Here is an 11,148-nt window from a genome sequence, read left to right as displayed (position 1 = left end):
GAAGCTTAGCCTATGCAAGACAGGCCTAGAACAATAAAACCCTTTAGATCCTAAGGAATATACAAAAGATTACTTACAGGTCACTGAAAAGCTAAGATTATTTCCACTATTTACAGTTTTCTTGTCTATTCTCTAGACTAAACGATTTCACATGTTTATCCATTTAAAAAAAATGTAACAATGACGTCACTTGTCCTCAATAATCTTTTTTTCGGGATTAGAAAATTGGCAAGCCTACGGACAAAAATTAAACACAACTCACTGAGCTTTCAAGGTCACTTTGAGCTTTCGGTCACTCACTGAGCTTTCGAGGATCACTGAGCTTTCTGAGCTTTCTGAGCTCACTTGATCCGAGTAACCTCTGACGTCATGTACGTCTTATATAACGATTGGATTAGTCAGATATGTAACCGCATAAGTAAAAGGAATACGGGGTTCACTTCTAGCTTTCTTTCCCAAATTGTTTGTGGAAGAAACGGAAGAAATGAATTCAGCAAAAGTGTGGGTATAATTTCTGATCAGAGAGCAACTCTAACTGATCTATAATCACTTCAATAGAAAGCTGTACAAAATGATCAGCCAAAATACTGTCAGTTAGAATGAATGGGAAGGGGCTTGAATCAGGATTTGGCTTGTAGCACATCCCTATTGATTCCTTCATATACTCCTAAAACATACCTGCCTACTGCTTCTACCATGTTAGGATTTAAATTAATAGGTGCAATAGCTCTAAATAACAACGGGGCTGCTTGTGTATTCATGCATCAACCATTTTAAAGCAAGGATGTAAGTCTAAGCAGGTTATTGCCTAGTGTGACTCTAACCCTCCTGGATAAAACCATATCTAGTTGTAAAATCTGCAATATAGTTTGAACTAAGGCTTAACAATAATTGAAATTAAGGGATAGGGTAGTCGTCTGTATCAATTTTCTAGCCTATATGAAAATAGCCTACCAAAAAGGCATTTCAATGAGAATTTCCAAAAAAGTTCAAAATATACAAGTACATGCATGTGTACATGCAATGTTAGTGCTTGGCTTGTATACCAAAAACCAAAAACCTAAATACCAAAAACCTGCATATGCAAAAAAATTATTGATGCAAGGCTTAGTATCATGGTAAATGTTTAGTTTTGTTCCAAGTGTCTATTATTGCATATAGCAAGGTTCTGATTATTGCATATTGTAGCTTTGTGATTATTAGAGTAGCAATCCATTTTTAGCTTTCTAAAATTCCCCTCCAACAAGACTAAAAATACTTAAAGTGGGCTTGCTTACAGGTAACAGTACCTATAGAGCAAAGTGTATTAGTCCATAAGCACTGCAGGCAGTGGGTTGAAGTCTGTGTTCTATATTTATTCAACAAAGAGTGATAAAAATTGAAAAAAAAAACCTCAAACAAGGCTTACTAAATAAATATAAAATACAGACCTTACCCTGCTGCTACAGGGCTCATGGACTAATACACTTGACTCTACAGGTAATTTTACCTGTAAACAAGTCCAGTTTACACCTTTTTAGTTAGCCCATTGGAGGGTAGGGTTAACCAGAAATGGATATGCTTCTAGAATTAGCATTTCTAAGGGCTCTAAACTGGAAACTATGCTACTTTGCATTATAGTTTTTAGTTTAGAGCACTTGGAAAAAAACTAAACATTTACCAGTCTCACTAAAAAACTCACCAGTACTTAGCAGTATAATAAAGAATTATCTTTCCCAAGTATAGCAAAAGGCCCTTATATTCAATCCAAGAATTTTTTTTTTTTGCTCCCTAAAAATATGGATAGTTTGATATGTGAGCCTAAAGTAGCTTTTTTATTACTTGAGTTTCCTCCCTAGAAAAAAATAGAAATCAAACACAAGGAATAAGGTTTTTGGGTAAATTTTTTGTTGTTTACATTACTGACTTATGAATAAAGTGAACATACCACTCAATGCCTTTTTTTAAGCTCTTTATAAATATAATATGACTTCTACTGCAAATACAAATTTAACCCTTCTTGGGGTCTTGAAAATGACCAAAATATTTCTAGTTTTTTTGGGTATAAAAAAGGCTTAAAACCATGGAAAATTCTTATACAGCCAATCAATTCAAAATTATCATTAACTGTATTCTAATAATGTGTTTGAACATCAGATAACCCTATTGCATAGTTTGTGATGGCTTCAGCTGCTTAGAAGATCAATAGTTACACATAATCTCCATCCATATAACAAAAACCTTCAACAGGAGATTTTAAGCACCCTATCTTGAAAAACAATCAAAATTACTTTTTTTGCATAGCCATCAAGCATTTCATTAATTATTTCTAGTTTTTTTTCCTTTCAAGGCTACTTAGGAGGCAACTGCAAAATCTGAGAGGTGTTTTGTAGTCCAGTTAAAAGTTACTGCCTCTCTCTAAATGCCTTTTATAATTTGTCTTAATAACTCCATTCTAAAATGCTAAACAGCATCTTTCAGAGTGGAAAGGCTTGGAAGCATAATAAGGGTAACCTAGCATAAGCATATGGGTAAAATAAGCATAATAAGGCAGAATTTTCATGGTTGAAATGTCTTATCTTGCAATCTTAACTTGAAATGAAATGTCTTAAATTAAAATATCTTAACTTGCTTGTAATTTTTAGTCTTGTTGGAGGGGAATTTTAGAAAGCTAAAAATGGATTGCTACTCTAATAATCACAAAGCAACAATATGCAATAATCAGAACCTTGCTATATGCAGTAATAGACACTTGGAACAAAACTAAACATTTACCATGATACTAAGCCTTGCATCAATAATTTTTTTGCATATGCAGGTTTTTGGTATATTTGTATACAAGCCAAGCACTAACATTGCATGTACACATGCATGTACTTGTATATTTTGAACTTTTTTGGAAATTCTCATTGAAAATGCCTTTTTGGTAGGCTATTTTCATATAGGCTAGAAAATTGATACAGACGACTAGCCTATCCCTTAATTTCAATTATTGTTAAGCCTTAGTTCAAACTATATTGCAGATTTTACTACTAGATATGGTTTTATCCAGGAGGGTTACAGTCACACTAGGCAATAACCTGCTTAGACTTACATCCTTGCTTTAAAATGGTTGATGCATGAATACACAAGCAGCCCCATTGTTATTTAGAGCTATTGCACCTATTAATTTAAATCCTAACATGGTAGAAGCAGTAGGCAGGTATGTTTTAGGAGTATATGAAGGAATCAATAGGGATGTGCTACAAGCCAAATCCTGATTCAAGCCCCTTCCCATTCATTCTAACTGACAGTATTTTGGCTGATCATTTTGTACAGCTTTCTATTGAAGTGATTATAGAAAAATATATGAAAAGGTGATAGGATCCAGGCTAACTGATTACGTTGAAAATTATAAAATTCTTATAAATACTCAATTTGGTTTTAGAAAAAAAATGTCTACAGAAATGGCAACCATTAAACTTGTTGAATGGGTAAATACATTGTTTGAAGCGGGTCTGATTCCAGCTGCTTTATTCCTGGATTTGAAAAAGGCTTTTGACACAATTGACCATAAACAGTTATTACCTGAGCTGGAAAAAATTGGTGTTACCGGAAAGAGTTTGTCTTGGTTGGAATCTTATTTAAGTGACCAAAAGCAGGTTGTGGTGAATGGGTGTTTTACTTTTGACGCTAGTACAATAACTTGCAGAGTACCCCAGGGCTCTATACTAGGTCCTCTTTTATTTTTAATATTTATAGATCAGATCAAGTATTATTTGTCAGAGGCTGGTATAATCCTTTTTGCAGACAATACTCATTTACTTGTAGCTGCTCCATCAGTTGATCTACTTTTTGATAAAACGATAAAGGCAATGACTGAGTTTATTGAGTGGGCAGATTTCAATCTTTTGACATTAAATTATAATAAAACTAACTAACTACATTCTATTTTCTCCGATATCTAGTATTGAAACTAATTTAGAATTAATAATAAATGGAAATCAAAGAAAAAGAGTTAAGGTAACAAAGTATTTAGGTTTTATGATTGATGAAAATCTATCATGGATAAAACATTCAAATATTATAGCTTCAAAGTTGTCCAGATCTCTGGGTGTGCTTCGCCGAGTTAAAAACCTAGTATCCTATAGAATTCTTCGGTTACTATATTTTGCTATCTTTTTCCCGTATATTTGCTATGGTTGCTCTTTATGGGCTAGTAATTTTGTATCATGTTATAAAAAAATCCAAAATAAAGCTGTTAAACTTTTATCACCTAAAACTTTATTTACTCATAATATTAATGAACTTTATATTAAGAATCAACTTTTGATATTTCAAAAACAAGAGACTACCAAGTTAGTATTTTCACATATAAATTTATTAATAATATACTTCGCTCTTCTTTCAAAAATTTTTTCTCCATTAATTGTGATCTTCATAGTCATGATACACAAGGGGCATCAAATGTGGTACACCCATTTAGAAATACGGCTAGAGCATCTTTCATGATTAGAAATTTTGCCCCCTCTGTATGGGATATTATTCCAATTGAAATAAGAAATTCGGGTCATTTGGCTTCCTTCAAGGCTGTTGTTAAGAGATTCTTCCTTGCAAAAGAATATTATGGTAATGATGCAAAAGTATAGTAACAATGCATGAGTGTCATAAGTAGAATCTTTGTATGTACTAATATGTAGAGTAGAGATGACTGCCACCTGCTGCCAACAAGCCCCTCGGGGCTTTCTTAGCAGGTGCAGCATAATGTTTTGTATACATGTTTCAAAATAAAATTCTATGTTCTAAAAATAAAATTTGCAATCTTTACTCTTTTTTTTTTTTAGAACATAGAATTTATTTTGAAACATGTATACAAAACATTATGCTGCACCTGCTAAGAAAGCCCCGAGGGGCTTGTTGGCAGCAGGTGGCAGTCATCTCTACTCTACATATTACTACATACAAAGATTCTACTTATGACACTCATGCATTATTACTATACTTTTGCATCATTACCATACTACTCTTTTGCAAGGAAGAATCTCTTAACAACAGCCTTGAAAGAAGCCAAATGACCCGAATTTCTTATTTCAATTGGAATAATATCCCATACAGAGGGGGCAAAATTTCTAATCATGAAAGAAGCTCTAGCCGTATTTCTAAATGGTTGTACCACATTTGATGCCCCTTGTGAATCATGGCTATGAAGATCACAATTAATGGAGAAAATATTTTCGAAAGAAGAGGGAAGTATATTATTATTAAATTTATATATGAAAATACTAACTTGGTAGTCTCTTGTTTTTGAAATATCAAAAAGTTGATTCTTAGTATAAAGTTCATTAATATTATGAGTAAATAAAGTTTTAGGTGATAAAAGTTTAACGGCTTTATTTTGGATTTTTTTATAACATGATACAAAATTACTAGCCCATAAAGAGCAACCATAGCAAATATACGGGTAAAAAATAGCAAAATATAGTAACCAAAGAATTTTATAGGATACTAGGTTTTTAACTCGGCGAAGCACACCCAGAGATCTGGACAACTTTGAAGCTATAATATTTGAATGTTTTATCCATGATAGATTTTCATCAATCATAAAACCTAAATACTTTGTTACCTTAACTCTTTTTCTTTGATTTCCATTTATTATTAATTCTAAATTAGTTTCAATACTAGATATCGAAGAAAATAGAATGTAGTTAGTTAGTTTTATTATAATTTAATGTCAAAAGATTGAAATCTGCCCACTCAATAAACTCGGTCATTGCCTTTATCATTTTATCAAAAAGTAGATCAACTGATGGAGCAGCTACAAGTAAAAGAGTATTGTCTGCAAAAAGGATTATACCAGCCTCTGACAAATAATACTTGATCTGATCTATAAATATTAAAAATAAAAGAGGACCTAGTATAGAGGCCTGGGGTACTCCGCAAGTTATTGTACTAGCTTCAAAAGTAAAACACCCATTCACCACAACCTGCTTTTGGTCACTTAAATAAGATTCAAACCAAGACAAAATCTTTCCGGTAACACCAATTTTTTCCAGCTCAGGTAATAACTATTTAAGGTCAATTGTGTCAAAAGCCTTTTCAAATCCAGGAATAAAGCAGCTGGAATCAGACCCGCTTCAAACAACGTATTTACCCAGTCAACAAGTTTAATGGTTGCCATTTCTGTGGACATTTTTTTTTCTAAGACCAAATTGAGTATTTATAAGAATTGTATTATTTTCAACGTAATCAGTTAGCCTGGATCCTATCACCTTTCATATATTTTTGAAAAAAAAGGGAGGATAGAAATGGGTCTTTTGTTTGAAGGGTCATCTCTCTTACCTCCTTTGTGCAATGGTATTATTTTAGCCACCTTCAAAACTTCTGGGAAAATTTCTTTTTCCATAGAATTATTAATCAGATTACATAAAACTGGTGTTATAACTGATTTAACTGATTTAGCAATCTTAAGAGAAATCCCGTCTATGCCACTTTAGTTTGATTGGATTCTACTGATAATTGTACTCACTTCACTTATGCTACAAGCATTAAAAACCAGCTGATTTTCTACTGGAATTTCCGACTGAACTATTTTGGGAGGCCGCTTAATTCTTTTCCGAGCATCGTCACAAAGTTTAGCTCCCTCACTAGAAAAATAATCACATAAATAATTCGCAACATCATTTGGGGTAGTCAAATTTCCCCTCTCTGTTTGTAATTTATTAATAACTTCTATTTTACCCTTTTGACCCAGGAGTGAATTTACTGTTTTCCATATTTTTTTCATATCACATTTATGCTTCATAAATTCATTTTGTAAATACATTTTTTCAGCTTTCCGTTTTAATCCGTTTAAAGTACTCTGGTAATTTTAACTGCTGAAAATTAATGACAGATGGTTCACCTAGGTATATTTTATACAATTCATTTTTCCGACTTATAGAATTTAGAATGCCCTGTGTAATCCATGGTTTCTTTGGGAATTTCGTACTACCTCTTTTAAGTCTTCTTAGAGGACACGTATCATTCAATATCTTTGTAAATATTGCAATATAAATATCATACACAACCAACGGGTTATCTTCTTCAAAAACTGGAGTAAAATCTGCATTTTCCATTTCTTTCTCAAATTTTTTTAAATTATCTTTTCTTAAATCACGAAAATATTTTTTATTTATTTGACCACTCTTATTTATAATCCTGTAAGATTTTTTTATTTTACTAAGAAGAAAAAGATGGTTGGATCCATCCATGTGTAGAACATCAGCATACGAACTTTCAAGCAGCTTTCCATCCACAAATATATTATCGATAAGAGTCGCAGACTTATCAGTTACTCGTGTAGGAATAGTTACCAGGGGGTACTGGAATGATGAAATCATAGAGTTAAGAAAATCTAGGCGGCTTGTACTTTTAAGGAGGTCATTATTGAAATCCCCCATTACTACTTTATATTTATGATCATTACTAAATTTCTCCATTAAATGCTCCATTTCCTCAATAAAAACTTCCTCATTAAATGATGGTGTCTTATAAACTAAACCAATAACTACATTTTTATCATATTTATCATCTATTTCAATAAAAAGAGTCTCAAGTCTTCCTTCAAGCCAAAGTGAGAGATCCTCCCTTACCCAATATGTAACTCCTTCCTTTATCAACAAAGCCAGACTGCCTCGCTCCATAACCTGTCATTCTTTTCTTTCACTAACATATCCTGGAAACTGGAAATCCCACACCGAAAAATTATCCCTGTTTGATACAAACGTCTCACATAGTCCTATTACTAACGGTGTTTCTTGCATATCACTTAATATGTTACACAGTGTAGGGTACGCAGTCCTAAGGCCTTGGTAATTCCAAAATGCAAAAATAGTATCTTCTTTGACTGACCGGTTCTTCAGCGACTGACTATCCAAAAATTACTAGCTTTCATTGCTTGAGTATTATTTCCTTCACTTAAACTATCATTTGCAATAGGGGTGGATAATAATTGGACAACAGACAGCCGATTACTTTCTAAGTCTGAAAGCCTGTCGGTCATACTATTCATGATAATACTCTAGTATGCTCAATAGTGCGAACTCTTTGATATCTTAATGACAAAACAAACAAAAAAGTTTTTGACACAAGATTAGCAAAACAAGCAGCCAACCCCAAATAAACGAAAGAACTGAGGATGGATTCAACATGTCAGTACTGGTCACTGATCAGGTCATTCAGTGACCTAATTTTCAAGATGGCTGAACTGTTTTCCGGTTTGGCTAGCACACGGCCACCATCAGTCCAAACATTCCGAGCTCCAAATTTGTCGCGTGCCAGATTCAGCAGTTGCTTACGTTTTGGCGTTAAATACTCAGATATAAATACTTTCGATCGGGCGAGCTTCTTTTTGTTCATGAACATGCGCCTTGTATACTCAGATGAATGAAAAGTGACGAGAACGGGCGGGATAACATTTTCCGCTGATCTAACTCGAGTACGTAAGCGCTCAGTTGACTCTATGTCACTAGCAAGCACACGGATCTCCATCTTAGCATTGAATAGCTCTAGAACGCTATTGGGCAGCGTTTCTCCACCTATCTGAGACTGTCCATGGATTTGAAGAACGTTCGATCTTCTTTCCTGTTCCAAATCGTCGTTGCGGTATTCTAGAATGTTGATGCGATTTTCTAGCGCCATTATTTGAGCTTGAAACCCCTTGAGCATCTTTTCAATATTTGCAAATTTTGAACTGTAATCGAGACTTATTGCATCATAGATCTCGGTAACAATAGTGTTAATTGCTTGTTCACTGATCACGCCTTTGTCGCCTGAACATTTCTCAGTCACCTGTTTGTGAATATCTTGAAGAAGATTAACTTTCAATTTGGCAATTTCACTCTGCGCATTTACTAGGGTAGACGAGAGTGAAGATACACTGCTTGTCGAAGCAGCACCAGCAATTCCCATTATTTCTTGATACACATCCGGAAATGTGGCTAGTTCAGTAAAAGCAACTTGAACTCCTTTCGACTTTTTCTTTGAAGCTTTGGGGAAATTTTCTTCGAACGGCAAAATGAATCCCTCACTCAGTGATGCTTTTTCGTGTGATCCGTAGCAAAATACTTGATAAGATTTTCCCTTCTTCAATGCAGTTATACCAACTATTCAAACAGGCAACAAAGGGTAGCCGTAGAATTTGCCAAACGCAACGTCATTAACACTGTAAGACATCGCAAACTTGATAATGTCTAATATCCTGAGCTTCCAACAAAATGGGAAGTGCAGTACACCTGTCCCCAGCAGTTTAAGTACAAAAGTACGGCTGGTACAAGTACGGCTCTTCTGTACCGTTCCCGCTCTCTTCTGCAGTTGGAGAGCTCTACAAATTAATTTTTTTTCGCCAAAATAGGTTGATGTGGCAACACTGCTGGCTGATTTGACGGGGTTGCCTGATTTTGATAAATTCTAAATGTCCAAACTTTTAATTAACAGATATTTGTTAAGGAAAAAATAATTTCAAATTACTTGTAAAGAATAAGAGTCCGTAAATATCCACTTGATTAAGCACAATTTATTTTATTTTCCTGTTCAGCTAATAAATTCAATGCTAAAATCAATGCTTAATTTTGAATTTCACTAAAGCAATTTCACTAAATTGTCGATAAATATCGGATAGTCTTAATTTAATTCGCACTGCTTTATCCCAACCTATATTATATAGGTCACTGATCATGAAAATATCTATAAGAAAATCCACAGCTCCCAAGGGAATTTTCACTCAGTAACAAAATAATCCGCTTATTCAAATTATAATCCTTTGGTCACTGAATTAATTTATCAAAATCTTAGCTGTAGGTTAGGTAGAGACAATAATCCTTTTGCAATAAGTTATATCCAAAAAAGGTCCTCACACCATGAACTCTGAATCAAGACTGCCTGAATGAACTCTGAATCAAGATCTCCTAGCCCTTCTAGTAAGCAAAACCTAGAAAATTTGTTCCAAAAGAAATTGCCTTATGTAAAAGTGTGTCATTTATTTATTTTGAATTTCATGATAACAATTGAATTTTGTGTATAAAAATTCTCCATTACACAATGATAGCATATTGTATGGACTTTTATTGTATTAAAGAATATAAACAAGTGTTTTCAACTGAAATTAAAGAGCAATATTAAAACTTAAGACAGACAGAAGTTATTACATATGTGAGGGTGGTTTGCTCCTCCTCAAAACCTTGGTCTTTACACTAAATTTTTTTTTAGTACTTTTATAGAATGCTTCTTATTGTTCTAATGAAACAAAAAGTGTTTCAGGAGTCAAGATTTGAGACAGAATTCAAAACTTAGATGAGACAGAATAAAGATTTGAGACTTGAAACAAAGTATTTTTGTTTTGCAGGTCTGTCTGATAAGTATGCCTGAGAGTATTGCGTGGCCTGCCTCTTCTTCTTCTTCCTTTGGGTTTTCTCTGGAATGTTGCTTTTGGGATCCAGGATTCATCCATACAGAGTACATGCCCCAGATGTTTCCACAGACATGTCCTGATGACATCTGTCACCATAGGTTGTATGGTCATCTGTCTCACCTTCTCATTAGAGATTTTTTGTAACCAATGGATGTTTAATGTTCTCTGGAGACATGCCTTCACAAAGGCTAGAATATGCCTTTCTTGTGTGTTATTCAGATGCCAGGTTTCAGAAGCATATAACAGGACAGGTATGATGTTGCTATTCAATAGATGATGTTTGAGTTGGAGGAAGAAACTCTGCAACCTCCATATTGGTTTCAGGTGTGCCTCTTCTTCTTCTTCCTTTGGGTTTTCTCTGGAACGTTGCTTTTGGGATCTGGGATTCATCCATACAAAGTTCATGCCCCAGATGTTTCCACAGACATGTCCTGATGACATCTCTAACTATGGGTTGTCTGTTCATCCGTGTCACCTTCTCATTAGCGTTTTTTCGAAACCAATGGATGTTTAATGTTCTCTGGAGACATGCATTCTTGAAAGCTAGAATTTGCCTTTCCTGTGCATTATTCAGATGCCAGGTTTCAGAAGTATATAACAGGACATGGATGATGTTGCTATTGAATAGATAAAGTTTAAGTTGGATTAAGAAACTCTGCAACCTCTATACTGGTTTTGGGTCTGCCTCTTCTTCTTCTTCCTTCAGATTTTTTCTGGAATGTTGCTTTTGGGATCCAGAATTC

General features: G+C 34.2%; 1 protein-coding gene across 2 annotated transcripts in view; it reads left to right on the top strand.

Moving 5' to 3' along the window:
• Positions 1–399: 399 nt before the first annotated feature.
• The window catches only part of LOC136040845 (doublesex- and mab-3-related transcription factor 1-like), a 69,447-nt gene continuing 58,698 nt past the window's right edge, over positions 400–11,148 (top strand). For both annotated transcript variants that reach the window (XM_065725209.1, XM_065725205.1), the window contains exon 1: positions 400–501. The gene's annotated coding sequence lies outside the window, so the exon portion shown is untranslated. The remainder of the gene's footprint in view (positions 502–11,148) is intronic.

The sequence above is a fragment of the Artemia franciscana genome, chromosome 21 (genome assembly GCF_032884065.1).
Source record: "Artemia franciscana chromosome 21, ASM3288406v1, whole genome shotgun sequence".
Taxonomy (NCBI): domain Eukaryota; kingdom Metazoa; phylum Arthropoda; class Branchiopoda; order Anostraca; family Artemiidae; genus Artemia; species Artemia franciscana.
This window is presented reverse-complemented; position numbering and strand designations above follow the sequence as displayed.